Source organism: Haliaeetus albicilla, chromosome 25, assembly GCF_947461875.1.
Source record: "Haliaeetus albicilla chromosome 25, bHalAlb1.1, whole genome shotgun sequence".
In the NCBI taxonomy this organism is placed as follows: Eukaryota; Metazoa; Chordata; class Aves; order Accipitriformes; family Accipitridae; genus Haliaeetus; species Haliaeetus albicilla.
In genome coordinates this window covers 23,389,386-23,403,735 of record NC_091507.1, presented here as the reverse complement: position 1 = coordinate 23,403,735, position 14,350 = coordinate 23,389,386, and the positions used below count along the sequence as shown (strand labels likewise).

Genomic DNA, 14,350 nt, shown 5'->3' with positions numbered 1-14,350 from the left:
AGTGGAGGCTCATGTGTCACAATTGACATGCCTGTTAACTATTCATTCTGATAACTATTTGCAAAACCTCATACGCAACTCCATTGATATTGCATCTTTGTCCTGGCATACATGCATGCATACTATACTTTAGTAAGCACAAAACTCTTAGCAACAACAAAATCTAAAGCCATGAATGAAGTTAGTTGTTCCAAGTGGCAGTTTGGATATGCCAAGATAAACCTTGAAGTCCTGCTTCCAGCAAGTATTTCCTGAAGAGATCTGTCTACCACTAGCCAGTTTCTCCTCCATCCCAATTGAAATGTCAAGTACAGCTGTTTACTAATTAATACTTTTCAAAAACATATGAAGGCTAGAGAAATAGTAGTTTGACTTAGACTTGAAAAAGATGTAGGCCTCAATCCAATCAGAAGTTCCTAAGGAAATCCCAAGAATTAAGGGGGCAAGTAATACCCATTCAGAGAATTCTGTGAGTCCAAAGTCAACCGAGGTCAATGCGACTTCAAAAGCCTATTTAAAAGCTTTCGACGAAGGAGTAGACCAGCAGAGGAGGTGCTGGTGAGGAGGGATGTGGATTGCCATAGCTCTAGCTTGCCCCCTCAGACTGCGCTCATTGCTGTTGCTTTCTCTATGTAAAGAACACCAAAGTAATTATTCCAGAATAGCTTTATTAATCTTTTTATTGGGGTCCCTTAAGAATATAGTAACTATGTGGGATTATAGCACGTCATTAACCCTCTAATAAAAAAACCCCCGAAACCCACGAACACCACAGTTGTACAGCCATTGCCTCCTAATCCGCAAAGCTTTCATGCCATGAGATATTTTCCGAAGATCCTGGTAATCGAACTGATTTCTGAACAGTACAGCTCAACCGGTGAGCCGGAATTAGCAGCGCAGATGCCAGACCTGGCGTACAGGTAAGCTCCTGAGTGGGGTGGGCAGAGCAGGGCTGGGGGCTTGTGGACACGGCATCCTGACAAACATCAGCGAGAGGCAGCAGCTCCCAGCTCCTGGGAGGGAAAAAGAAGCATCTTGCTTTCTGTGAGAACCCCAGGGAAACCTCAAGGGATTTATGCGATACATCCAAAGCCTGGCTATCTCAGGGTTCCCAGCCAGGTGCTGAAGCACGGTGTCGCTATCAGGCACTTCACAAAGGCAGACTGATAGGATTTCTAAAGGCACTTACTGTGATCAGTAGCACTATGGCTACCCACCCACGCTGCACACAAGACAATTTCATGTGTACATTTTGACAGTTTCGTGCACCGATGAGAAGCCTAATGACCACATGTATGTGGGTGCAAACATACAGCCTGTACACAAAGCTGCATGAAAGAAAATACACCCTAGAAAATACGGGCCCAAGATTATGCAGAGTGACTCTAAATGAGTTCCTGCAATGTACACTAGAATAATTTAAGAGGTTATTACTCTCAGCTGCCTGCCCACACAGCCAGGAGTTACTGCCCAAAAGCCAAGACTTACTGCAGTTTCAGTGAATGCACCAGGCTATGACCTCTGTAACTGAGAGAAGGGTATATCACCCTTTCTGCTGCCTCTGCTGCTGGAGTAATAATGTCTGGCAGAAAAATGGAGCAGGTATTTTAAATCACTCCTACATGAATAACCAAAGTTCATCTTGAGGTACTCTCAGGAAGGCCAAACTAGAAGACCAATGTCCTTACAGTTATTTGCTGCCCTACACACTCACCTGCGGAGTCTTTGGGAAGTTCAGAACCTATCAATTCATCCAATAAAGTCTTTAACACTGATAGATGTATTAAAATGGGGAATAAAATTCATACCTTCTTCTGGTAATTAGCCAGGAGAGGAAAAGCGGGTAACAATAGATGAATAGCATATCAAGCGTTAAAGGGAAATCTCATTTTCTGAAGAGTCTTCCAGCTTTCACATTCCTCTGGAACATCCAACACATCTCTCTTTCTGACAGTGGGGTTTTACATAAAGAAATGCTCTAAACTAGAGCCAGAACCTCAGGAGATCCGGCAGACATAACATAGGTCCCATTTACATGCCCCTGATTGTACTCAATTCTGTAGTTCAGGCTTCTTATCTCTGTTAGTATAACTGCAAATTAGCACAATATGTTCTTTAACCAACCATGTCAGCAGACCCCACATTTCTTGCCAAATAATTATCTTCAAAGTCACCCTTGGAGGCTTTTATGTACAGCACTGTGTCTTTTAAAAATAAAATTTTTATATATTCTGAATCTAAGCAATGATTAATCATCAGCTGATAGAGTTAAAGAACCTCCTCATGTGAATGTACGCACCAAAATAGCTTGCTTTGCAGAAGCAGGGTGATGCCTAGATGAGAGGTGAGAGCATTATTTTTCATTCAAGATACTGTCAGAGAAAATAAAGAGCCTTTTTCTGAGTAAGACGGTTGACAGAGAGAAACCACCCCTCAAAACACAGGCAACACACAAAACACAGGCAACACACAAGGCTGGTCAGAACTGAGACAGTGATAATGTCTGATGTGACAGTAATGGGGATAAAATCAAAAGAACAATTCAACTTGGCACAAACCAAAATGTATTCCTGATATTTCTTGCTGAAGCAAAGGGAAACCTTGAGAAAATTCTTCACATGTTGCATTAAACATTTCATTTGACTCAATTCTCTCTTAGATGCTGGTAGTAAATGCAAAGAAAATGATGAGTTGGAGTCACAACACTGGCAGGAGGCTGCAGGAAAGGAAAATCAACAGTTATTAGGGCACGTACCATGTGGGACGACAGGTACCTAGACCCCAGCCATACTAATGCCCAAATGCATACCAGTACAAGCAGGTTAGAGAGTCAAAACCGCATGTTTTTTTCAGAGATTATATCAAGAGGTCATCTGCCTCGTGCCAGGTGGCTAAGGCGTTTCTGTCACACAGGGGTGGTGTAGCTCCAGACGACCTCCGTCCGAGAAGGGATATTAATCCAGATCTGCAGCAAGTCCCTAGGGCCTCCACTTCCACGAGGTTTGCCTCAACCGAAATGAAACCACACAAACTAAACCAAGACTTTCCTGATTATCCTTTCCCCCTCCCCCGCTGAATTTTGACCTGACTTGAGCAGCATTCCCAAGACAACTGCACCTACAGGTCAAGAGCCAGGTGTCTGTCAAGAAAATAAAATGATGCCCCACTTCACCCCAGAGCCTGGAGATGAGTACAGCCAGGATGGGGATGGGGAGGGAGCGGGGCAGGTACGGTCTGGTGAGGGAACAAGCGTGTGATTTATCGCACGAGCCCTCGCGTGAGCAGGAGCACAGGGAGGTCTGATGGAGAGCAGCCAGCAAGCACCGAAGGTGATGGTTTGTGCTGAGGATGTGGCCCTGGCATGGAGCCCAGCAGGGAAAGCTCTCTGCGTGGCGTGCTGCTGGAGGGTCTCCCAACAGCAAGTAAAGAAGCCGGTTCCCCCTTCCAATTCATTTCAAATTCATGGCACTAAGGATCTCGTAGCAGTTTGTCCTGTTACCAGAAACATCCTGCACTGCCCTGAAGGATGACTAACCCTTGGTGACAAGCAGGACAACAGAGCAAAGCCTGGAGCATGAGTAAGATCTGTGCTCCCCAGGACGGTTGCACATAACCGGCTCACCAGTTGCCTTTGCTTAGGTAAATGTCACATGTGCTAAATAAAGGCTGTGACTAATTGATTTCTACTGGGAAGGAATGAGGAAAAACAATTGTTTTGTTGTTGTTTTTATTTTTAATACATCCAATTACTGTAGACTAGCAACAGTTGCCAGGACAAGCTGTTCCAGTTTCATTCCCGGTGCCAGGGAAACAGGCCATTTTAAGGAGTGGTTCATATGGGCAAAGAAACAGAAATACCCAAAAAGCTGAAGTGTGAACATACAGTAAAGCATGTTTAAGAAAGCTGGCAAACTACTTGGGATAAAAGCCCCTGAGAGAGGCTGCTGAGGTTAATTATTACAGATTTATTGTAGTTCTGAAGTTGCAAACAGCATCTGAAAGCCCAGGAGAACATCAGTGGGACTTAGATAAGGGGGTCTCCACAGAGATCTAGCTGGCTCTGATCACAGCTAAATTGTTGTAGAGTTTTCAGATCTACTCTGAATTTTCTCTGGGCATGGCCTAATAATTACTTTTGAAACCACAAGCAGTAGGAAATTATTTCATATATGGGTTTCAGCTGGAAAGATACAGAACCCTGCCAGACCAGCTTCTTAACTCCATAAATCAACAAGAAAATTCCTGCTAAAGAAGGAGTCCTGCTGCTGCATCCCACCTTCCCCGCTGCCTTTAGGGCTTCATTTGGAATTTTATTTTCAACATGCCTCTCTGCATGAAACAGGAATCGCTCAGTACTGCCCTTAGGTTCTGGATGGAAAAAGGTGGTTTGTGTCCCACAGTACTCGCAGCAGAAGTGTTTTAGCCATAGCTAGATGTAAGTTTAGTCATAATAATAATGAATATGTATTAATTATGAATAATAATACTGGATAATATATCTAGATAGGATTTCATTGCTTCTTGAGTTCAGAACAGCTGTCTCAGGCCAAATTTCTCTTTCCCCAAGTTTTGAAAAATTATACAATGCAAACTTATACAGCTAAAGTAAGCAACCATATATTTATCTCAATAACCTTTTAGAGTCAGCAGAAGTTGAATGAGTCTGCCAGGTTATAATTCTCTAAAAAACAGCCGCAGATTCTTAGTATTGTTAGCTCCAAGTATTTCAGAAACCAGCCTCCTCGCTTCATCTTTTCAACTACAAATCCCCCACTCTTCTGGCTCCTTGATGTCTGTTTGGCATGGAGACAGTGCCCTTCTACAAGGGAAAGACAGACAAAACCAATGAAATTAAATTGCCTTGTGAAAATTTGTTGTGAATCTCTTTTTGGTAAAATATTTCTATTCCACTGGGAGCTACAGACTATTTGCTATACATTCTTCTCTGTAAATAAGGTTTATTGTTTAGCCTACATCTTCTGTGAGACACCACATGGTCTCCTATTAGCAAGAGATGAGATTGCATCTGTGGGACTGCAGTTCAGTTCATAAAGGGGAATTACACAAAAAGAAGAAAGAAAATCCCAAACAGCCTAACTGCAACGTTTGGAAGACTCTGCAGCAGAATATCTGAACTGAAACTTGTGGCCAGTTCCTACCTAAAACCAAGTGAGTTCAAAGCAAGAATTTCTTGTGAATATTTCTTCTTGAAAACCCAATTTTCCATCTGAAGCAATCTTGAAAATGTACGACTAGTCATCTACCTGCCCCTCTAAGCTTTCTCTCTAAATTAGATAAGTTCTTTACAGTCAAGACTGTGTCCTGTTTGTTCTGTGTAGCACTCAAAACATTTATGGTTCCCGATAATAAACACTTTACCTTTTAGATGAACAAGTGTAGATATCTTAAATTCTGAACAAAAACCCCTCCAACAAGACAGAACAATTCCTTCTTTCACATGATGGCATATGCCAGCTAATTAGCCACATGGGACACTGAACACTGCAGGAGACACAGATGGCAATTTGGGGCTGATAGTCCTACAGCAATGGAACAGCACATTGTTTGTTGGCAGAATATATTGCCATTTTTGTGCTGATGTCAGTGGAGTAATCATAGCAGCTCTTGGTCTTGATAGTTACAGCTTCTCTCAGAATAGATTCTCATGAACTTATTAATTATTACTTTCTTAAAAAGTTCAGCTTCATGATAACAAAAAATAAATACACTACAACTGCGTAGGATGTGATGGGAAGATTTGAGTACTCTTCAATTTATGGATCTGCACAGGTACTTTGGCTACATCCTAGCTCTATTTTGCAAAGAGATGAACAATTTACTTTCCTTGCCCTTTTATCTCAAGACCACGTAAAGGACAGGGCATATGGGATAGATACACTCTCCAACTATGACACCAGATTAGATCATCAGGAAACCATGCTGCAGGTTACACTATGACACACACCAATGCAGATTACCTGAATGAATTTTCTTGATAGTATAGCAAAATAATCATGAATGCTTACTTTAGCATTTTTGGGACCAATCTCTCTAATCCCTCTCCATCATCAATTAACTCATCTCTAAATATTTAGGGTCCCCACAGAAGGGAACGGTCCATGTACTGAACCCATTATCCCTATATCAATGTTTTTTGATGTATTTCAAACTTATTTTACAAATTATAACAGTGCTGGCACCATCCCAATGCTCTGTTGGTGACTTGGCACCCCTGTCAACTGGTCATCATCACTCTGATAGGGGAAACTGGGAGAGACCAGCTCTATGCTCACCCTTGTGCAGGTTTTAGATGCTTATCATCTCATTCATGCCAGGCATAGTGGAAAGAAGGAAAACCTGCACTGACTGGAAACATCCCTTGAAGACTTGACCTTCATTTTCAGAGCTAAAGAATGACTCAAGAATTTCTCTGCAGCGAGACATCCTTCTGCCGTCTGTTTCTGAATCCCAGTGCACTTTCACGGGTTATGACTTTGCTGGGAAACTGAACAGAGCCATGGACCAGCCACACTGCTGGTAGGCTCCCTGGCATGGTTAGCTCCTCCCAGCCAATATTCAAGCATGATCCAGGGGAGAACATAGACAAAGGCCTGCTTGCAGTAGAGAAAATGGATAAGACCAGCTTATTTGGTTGAGAGAAGAAAGATATTAACCCTATCATTTCACTGCCACTCACTTGGTGGGCTAGAGAACACACTCTACTCTCTTTTTTTTTTAGTGGGATACATGTATCATTCAGGACCTGCCCACTCCAGATCTAACTAAACAAATTTGATGGGTTTTGATAGCATCCTCACCAGTTTGTCCTAAGTGTACCAACAAAAAGCTGCATAATACCTTTAGGAAATGGGCTTATAGTCTGCCTGTTAGCTTGCTCCCAAACATAAAAATCCTTTTGTTTTCTGGCCCAGAGCCCTAGAAGGAGAGTGCTCGCATTGCAAGCCTCAGTCTGCTCCTGCCCCCAAGCCAGACCATGCATCACTCCCTTTAATACCACTTCGTACTTCTCTGCCAGGCTTCTCCCTTCTGGAAACACTTCTCCTCCCAATCTCTTTCCATCACACCCCTGATATTCTTCCAGACCTTCTCTCATTTCCTGGCTATTTTCCCCAAGCCTCCATTCCTCCATACCTCCTCTCACATCCTTTCATCCTTTTATCTGGCTTCCCCTTTATTATTCTGGTAGACAGATTATTCCTGAGCCCCACGATGCCAACAATTTCGCTTTAAGATTGCATTCCCCAAAATTTCCTGTTATTACACCCTCAGTCAGAGGGCTCGTAACACCAACTTTTAAGGGCTAGCACACTTGAGTACGATCACAATCTTAGATTGCATTGCCACTGTGAGACTGGAAGATATGCCCTATGAAAGAAGAAACAGCTCACTTTTTCTGCAGGAGTTTCTATGCTTAACAGCATATGACAGAGAAAAACAAGGAGGCACCAAAGCCAGACCTAGCACAAATCTACTGCTGTGCCCATAAAAAGAGGAAATGTTAAATCTGTTTCAGTGAGGTGTTTTTATGGCATGTTTGTTCTGCAGCACAGAAAGCAAGCTAGTTTTCCTGGAGCTCTAAGCCATAAAAGGTTACCTGCCTCCTCCCACCAGAACCCAAAAAGAGTCACATAAATGGTTGATGAATGCATTCCAAATGCTGTGAAAGTAGTTTGGTTAAATATATTGAATTTGATGAACAGAACCAATTTTAAATGTGAGATAAACAGGTGCAAACACCATACAATTTTCACCTGCTTACACAGGTTTTGAATTAAGTACTCTTTAAGGAACACTTCATAGGACAGCAGATAAGTCACTCAAGCAATAGATTAGGTGGAAACCCATATCTGAAGACAGGAAGACAAGCAAAAAGGTGTTTGCAAATCATTTGCTACTACTGGGAATTTCCAAGAGAGGACAATCCTGAAATGTTGTTACTAGGGCTTGAAACTTTGTCGACATAAATTTTAGGCTTCCTAAGTGTATAGAGGGAAAAAATAACTTCCCTGGATTTGAAGAAAACTGTGTCTAGAGGGGACACTTCATTAGTAATGAAGTTCACATTCTTACTGTTACAGGGAAGAGAGGTAGAAAGATGCACTCAAGACATAACAGCCATTTAAAAGTTCCAAGGGAAACACAGGCACTCTCAATAGTACCTCTCACTCCCTTTAAGCACACAACTGCTTCTCAAATTCCAGAGGCCAAATATATTAGTGAAATGTCATATGCTTATAGATCCTGTTACCTTTATTCAGCACCCTGCTCTTCCCACCTCCCTTTCCTCCGTCATTGCTACTTAGTTTGTACAGTACATCCAGCACACAGACCTCATTTCCCACTGGTGCTGAAAACAACTTGGAACACAATTAGCCTTGTCAAGTCCTTCACTGGTATGCCATATAGGGCTGCCAGCTTTCCAAGCAATTCAATAATCCCTAGAGCACTGCTGCAGGGTCTGCGATTAACAGAGGTGTTTACATGTCTGAAAATGTACCAGGCTAAAAATAGAAGTCATTTTCTTAGCATCCTGTGATGTTGGAGTTGTTCTTTTCTCTTTCTTTCCATTTGCCAGATTGACAAATAAAACATTTGCTTAATTCCTTCAACTGATACAGAATATCAACAACAAAAGAACAACATCACAGTTCTGTCGTGGTGGAGGAAAAAATTCCCAAACAAAATACTTTCTGTTGCAGTCCAAAAGTAGAAAAACACCCAAGAGTGCTAGCAAATTGGTCTTCTCTGCAGCACAGAGCACAATTCCAAACTGGGGGGGTCCAAAGGAAGAGGCCAAAGATGGTGTTCAGTATCCCCACACAGACATTTTCGGTTTGAAGGTAAGGCTCTGCTGCTGCAAAGGGAGAGGTGAGAGGCATATGCAAGTACCAGGAGTGCTTCTGAGCTCCTGGTGTGATAAGGCAAGTAGGTAGTTACATATTTATTTCCCTTTGGGCAGATCATGTGGGATAAAGTCTTCCCTGGAAAAGAGCAGTGTGAAGAAATACTACTCTGGGAGTTCCTGGAAGGCTGGCACCTCCAAAAGCAACACTTACATTTTTGGTACTCTTTTCTGAAGGTTGGTTTGCAGGCAGCTAGGGACAGAGCTGTTCTTCCTCTCGCCCCTTCTAAGGCAGCGCATCTCTCGGGAGCCACAAACACAGTCCGTGCCGCCCAGCAAGAGGACAAGCAAATGAGTTCAGCTCTTGGAGACCTGATCATTCCCACTGCTTGGCTGTTGTTTCAGACGATTCCCATTTGCCCTCACTAGGGCAAATAACATCTGGCAGTGCTAGCCCTGGATTGGATGGACATAATCCAGTGTGTGACACTTTGCCTTGGGCTGAGGATTGGTTACTGAACCTCCTTTCTTTTGCAGCACAGACTCAGCCAGATCCTCTTCCCTGTGCCTACCTGTTTAATGGTCACTGCTGGGCTGAAAGCTGCTCCTATAAACATCAGGTCAGGTTTTTTTCCTTGAAGCCAGAGCTCTGAAACACTTAGGAAACTTGTGCCTACTTCATGCCATAGAATGGGCAGAAACAAGTCTGTGCTCATCATGAACTTCACATGAGCGAAAAGAACAAATTTCCTTGAATTAAGAGTGCATGCAGTGCACATGTCAGAACCACCAACTTCTGCAGATTCCTAAAATGAGCAAAAAGCCATGGGTAATACTAGCATAAGACACTACCAACCGTATCAGGATGACAGTTGAATGAATTCCCTATTCAGCTCCATCCCAGCACAGGGTCTAGCGTGATGCAGTTTGGGTCAGCTCTGAATTAGGGCTTGTTCAGAGCCTGGTGCTGGACAACCTGAATTTATCTATCCTGGGTCGCTGCAGCCAGATCTGGTTTGATCACAGGAACTGCTTGTTCCAGGATATACCCCCGTTTGGGCATTTATAGACTCTTGTCAACTTTGCCACTTTGGGCTTATTTATGCCAGGTAATTTAACTTCATAGATCTTAAATGAATTGGGTCTTTTACTGTTGTGCTTGTGAAATCCACAAAAGGCTACTAAAAGGCTATGGATCCAGGTTCTTCCAGAAAATGTTACAGATTCACCTAATGTCTTTATATGCTGCATTTAGCATTTGACACTCAAAGCTGACTGAGAAGTAAATATATTCACATGTCAGCGGGTTACTATAGGTCATTTCACAGCTAGAGATATTGAAGATCACAGGCTGCTCCTGCCAGCATAAAAATAATATCTGTGTGTTTCAGGTGGTAGGTAACCCCTACACACAGTCTGAAAGACATCATCATCTTGGAAAACTGAAACCTTAAAGAGGGACAGAGGTGGCAGGTACTCCTTTAATCACAGAAATAAAGGAAAATTCAGGAAAGCAAAGTGAACAGCTGAATTTTTCCCTATGAACTCATTGCTTCCAAATGTCCAGGGCTCAAGCCTCAGAGTGCTTTAAATGGTGCTACATGGGGTAAATTCCTAGTGAAGTCTGTGTAAATTTTATCCCTGTAAATTATTAATGGAAAGAGGACTTATTTTACCTCCAAATCACAATCCACTCTCTATCTGTTAAAGTCATCACTTCATCTTTCCCTGAATCCCAGCACAATTGCTCACAGTATAATGTAATGTAAAAAAAGATTATCTGAGGACTCTTCTATCCTGGGATATCATTAATAAAATGCCTGTCTGACTTTTGGTTCCAGATTTCAGCATGGACAGTCATTCTCTTTAGCCCCAGGTGTTTATCAAACTTAACACAAACAGCCTAGTACCAGAAGGTTGCTCTGTCCTTCTAGGCTGAGAAAAACAAACATCTGCAGTTTCTCTGCCAGCATTTGACAGAATGGCCAGCTGTGAAGCAAAGGTACATTTTGATACTTTAGAAGCCAGTGTTTCTTCTGCTGTTTTTAGTCTCCAGAAGCCTGCCTCCTGCGCCGTAACAGTAGAGCAGCAAACCCCGACAGGTTTGTTCCTGACTGAACTCTCCAACAAAGCACTTGTCTTTCTAGCTAATACCTGTAGATAGGAGACATAAACTTGACCAGCAAGACTGAACAGATTACGACTATGAAGATTTTTGAATATGCTACAGGGAGATCTCACAATTTAACAGGCCAAGTTTGTAAAATGACCCCTTCACTCTGGCATCTTAACCCACGATTTCTGTCACTCAGCAGCTACTCCTTAATCAGGAGAACACTCCAGCCACCGGGTGAAGGAGTCGCCCCTAGATGAACGCACAAGGTCTGATTATTCACTATGGTGTCTGATGTGACCAGTTTTCCATCTCCAACATGAGCGGAAAATCCTCCTCTTCAGATGAGAGTGTTATTTTTATTTTGTCCTTTCCTTTCTACAGGCCTACATATGGGAGCATGTCTGCTGACAGTCACTTTGGCATGGTTAAAACGTGGTGTAAGAGTCACATCCACACTGCTTGTGTGGCTGATCAACAGCTGGGCTTCATACTGTGCATGAAGAGAGCTGAGGACATTGCAAATGATTTGAAGACAGTCCCGTGAAGAATATACTTTCTGTTCCTTTTCTTTCATTTCCGTAATTTCTTCTCCTTTCAGACAGCTTAATAGATCTTTCTCACGGCTGTAGCATTTCTCTTTATCTAAATGTATTATCCACATTTTGGATATATTGTTAAGAGGATCATAGAGTCTTTCATCTGACTCCAAAATCTGAAACATATCTTTCATTTACTGAGTGCCAATCATAGGAATGATATCTTGCCACCAAAAAGATTTGATCCCCAAATATAATTGCTATCTGAAAAGCTCACTAAAGGGGTCACTTTAATGGGTGACCTATAAATGGTAGACAGACAACTCTGGAACGAAAATGTGGCTATTTAGCGATTATGGCAAAGATCAGTAGTTCACAACTGTGGAAATACTGAGGTAACTCAGCTTTCCTAGATGGAAGTGTAGCATAAAGGAATGGGAACTTAATCCCATATTTATAACCCCTGGCTGAAGCTGTAGACATATGTCCTCTTCCAACTCCATCTAGGTCAGCTGAAGATAATATCAGCTCCCCTTCCCTCCCAGCTGTTTTGTTACCACTGCACAGACAGTTTTAGGGGTGTCTTCTTGTACCTCCTTATCCAGGGCTGGTTTAGGAATTTGAAGGTTTGCATATAGTACAGGCTTTTCAATGTCTTTGCCCTGACTTTTGCAGTTCTACGTAGCTGAAATCACCTGTGCGCCTTGTGACTTCTATATCATATCTGCAGTTAATGAAGTCGCTCAGATTCAGTGCATATCTGATGTAAAACCACAGAAAGCAGGTACAGAAGGTCTGGCACTTCCCAGAGTTCAGCTGGAAAATTCTACGTTAAAGAATCTTTACAAGTAAATATGAACAGTAAAAATAAACTGTAAAATCATCTAGATGATTGTCTGTCTCAGTGTTGCCACTTGGCAGGAGGGAACTGGACCGAACTGGACCCCAGAATTATACCTCTCAGGCTGGTTTTGAGCTTACCTTGAAAAATATATAAATGTGATATCCCGATTTCTTTCTTTGTTATCTGTTTTTCTGTAAAGCCACTCACACTTAGGGAAGTTGTATATTTAAGGCTATGATAAACGCAGCTGAACGTTTTGACCTATGAACCGTATTCACTGGAGAAGCTCCTAGGAGAACGTGCTTTAAATATGATATTGTGTGAGAAGTGGTATAATGACTGTGTGAGTTTCAATCCCCTTTAGATTTTATTTCTGCTAAGGTCAGATTCCAGTGTACGATGTGTACTTGTTCGAAGTTCAGTGATTTATAAATAGCAAATGCTTTCAAGGTTTACCTTACTGGTTTTGACCTTATTGAAGTCCCTGTTGTATGCACCGAACATAAAGAGCAGGCCACTTGACTCACAATCCATCAGAGTGTTCAAAAAGGGTGCTTTACAAACAAATTGACATGGATATAGTTTGTTCTTGTCTAGTTTTTAGTTTTTATCATTGAACAATAACCAAAACTGTAGAGGTGTACAATTTAAAAGCATTTTTTGTTATATATAGATCAAACATTTGGTCCTCCACTTATTTTGAAATTGAAGTTATCCATAATGTAGTGTATTACCTCTTCCTATTACTGTATGAATAGAAACTACTGAATATTTAAAATATCATGGCTCTTGGGAGATACATGTGAAATTATTAATAGCAGATAGTATAATTCATTTCATCTTCTTTTTAGGAATATAAGTAGAGCTAATTCTGTGTGAGAGCAGGTGCTGGAATACTTTTCTGGAGTGCTAGCAGTATGGCACTCAAGATCATTCTGGTACAAAATTAGCTCTTCAAAACCCATAAAATCTGCTTGAGGGAAATAAATGAAGATCTCCTTTTTTAGTTACATCATTACAAGCCATTACTACCTTACCTGAAAAGCCAGCTACTAATATTATATGCAAAGCTAATCTGTGCTCACCTTGCCCTCCAGACTGTGCATGCTGCTGTGTTTTATAAAAAAAAAAAAAGTAAAAAAAAAGCATGCACCTTATTTTGTAACCATTATCATGTGCTTCTATCATGTGGATGATGGATTGCCTAAGAAGCAGATTTCTGGGAGTCACTAAGCCTCAGATGGCAGAGCATCACATGTGTGCAATTTTTTTCTATAAATATCTTACTCATCAGGGCCTCAGAATATATGCCATATTAAAATGGTCCTTCTATTTGTGGCCTAATTTTCATAGAAAGTTTCTTGTCTCCTCAGAGGTTGCCTATGTTGCCGTTCTCCCCCCACTGACACTTTCTGCTGGACTGATCCTTTTTCATGCATTCCTTGAATTCTTCCATCTCTTCTGGTTACGTTTTTCATCCTGTGTACCTGCCTAGCAGTAAACTTCTCCAAAACTTAACTGTAAATGTACTGGGGAGATTTGAGCTTTAATTTCTCTCCTGTTGAAACGCACCAAATAGTAACAGAAAAATATTGCATGACTTCATCCCTAGAAACGTCTCTGATAAATTCTGGCTAACTGTGCAGGGCCTGGGATTCCTGTAAGGGAATTTCCTAATCTTCCAGTGCTTGGAGTATTGTGTAAGCCTGAGGCTAAGACTTTCCATTTGTTGCTGAGCCTGGTCCTTTCTCTCCACTGTCACCGGTTTAGCCTAATGTAAATTCCTTTACTAACAGGAGCTGGCACTTAGAAGCATACCACCTTCTCTCTGAGATAAAGCTCTAGGGGAACAAACTCAGAAGAGATGCAGACAGAGGTATAAATTATCCTTAAGAGTAGTAAGAAATATTTAGGCTGGGCTCAGCCGTTATCAGATTCTCCACCATCAGCTGAGCGGCAGTAATCCTGTGTGTGTGTAATCTGGTAGCAAA

The 14,350-nt window shown here is 41.8% G+C and overlaps 1 long non-coding RNA gene across 1 annotated transcript; it reads right to left on the bottom strand.

Annotated features, from left to right (window-relative positions):
* Nucleotides 1-350: 350 nt before the first annotated feature.
* Nucleotides 351-13,743, bottom strand: LOC138681917 (uncharacterized). The gene is made up of 3 exons (XR_011322139.1): nucleotides 12,497-13,743; nucleotides 4,635-4,819; nucleotides 351-2,716 (listed from the first exon to the last, which is right to left on the bottom strand). It is a non-coding gene; the product is annotated as an uncharacterized lncRNA (long non-coding RNA).
* Nucleotides 13,744-14,350: the final 607 nt, after the last annotated feature.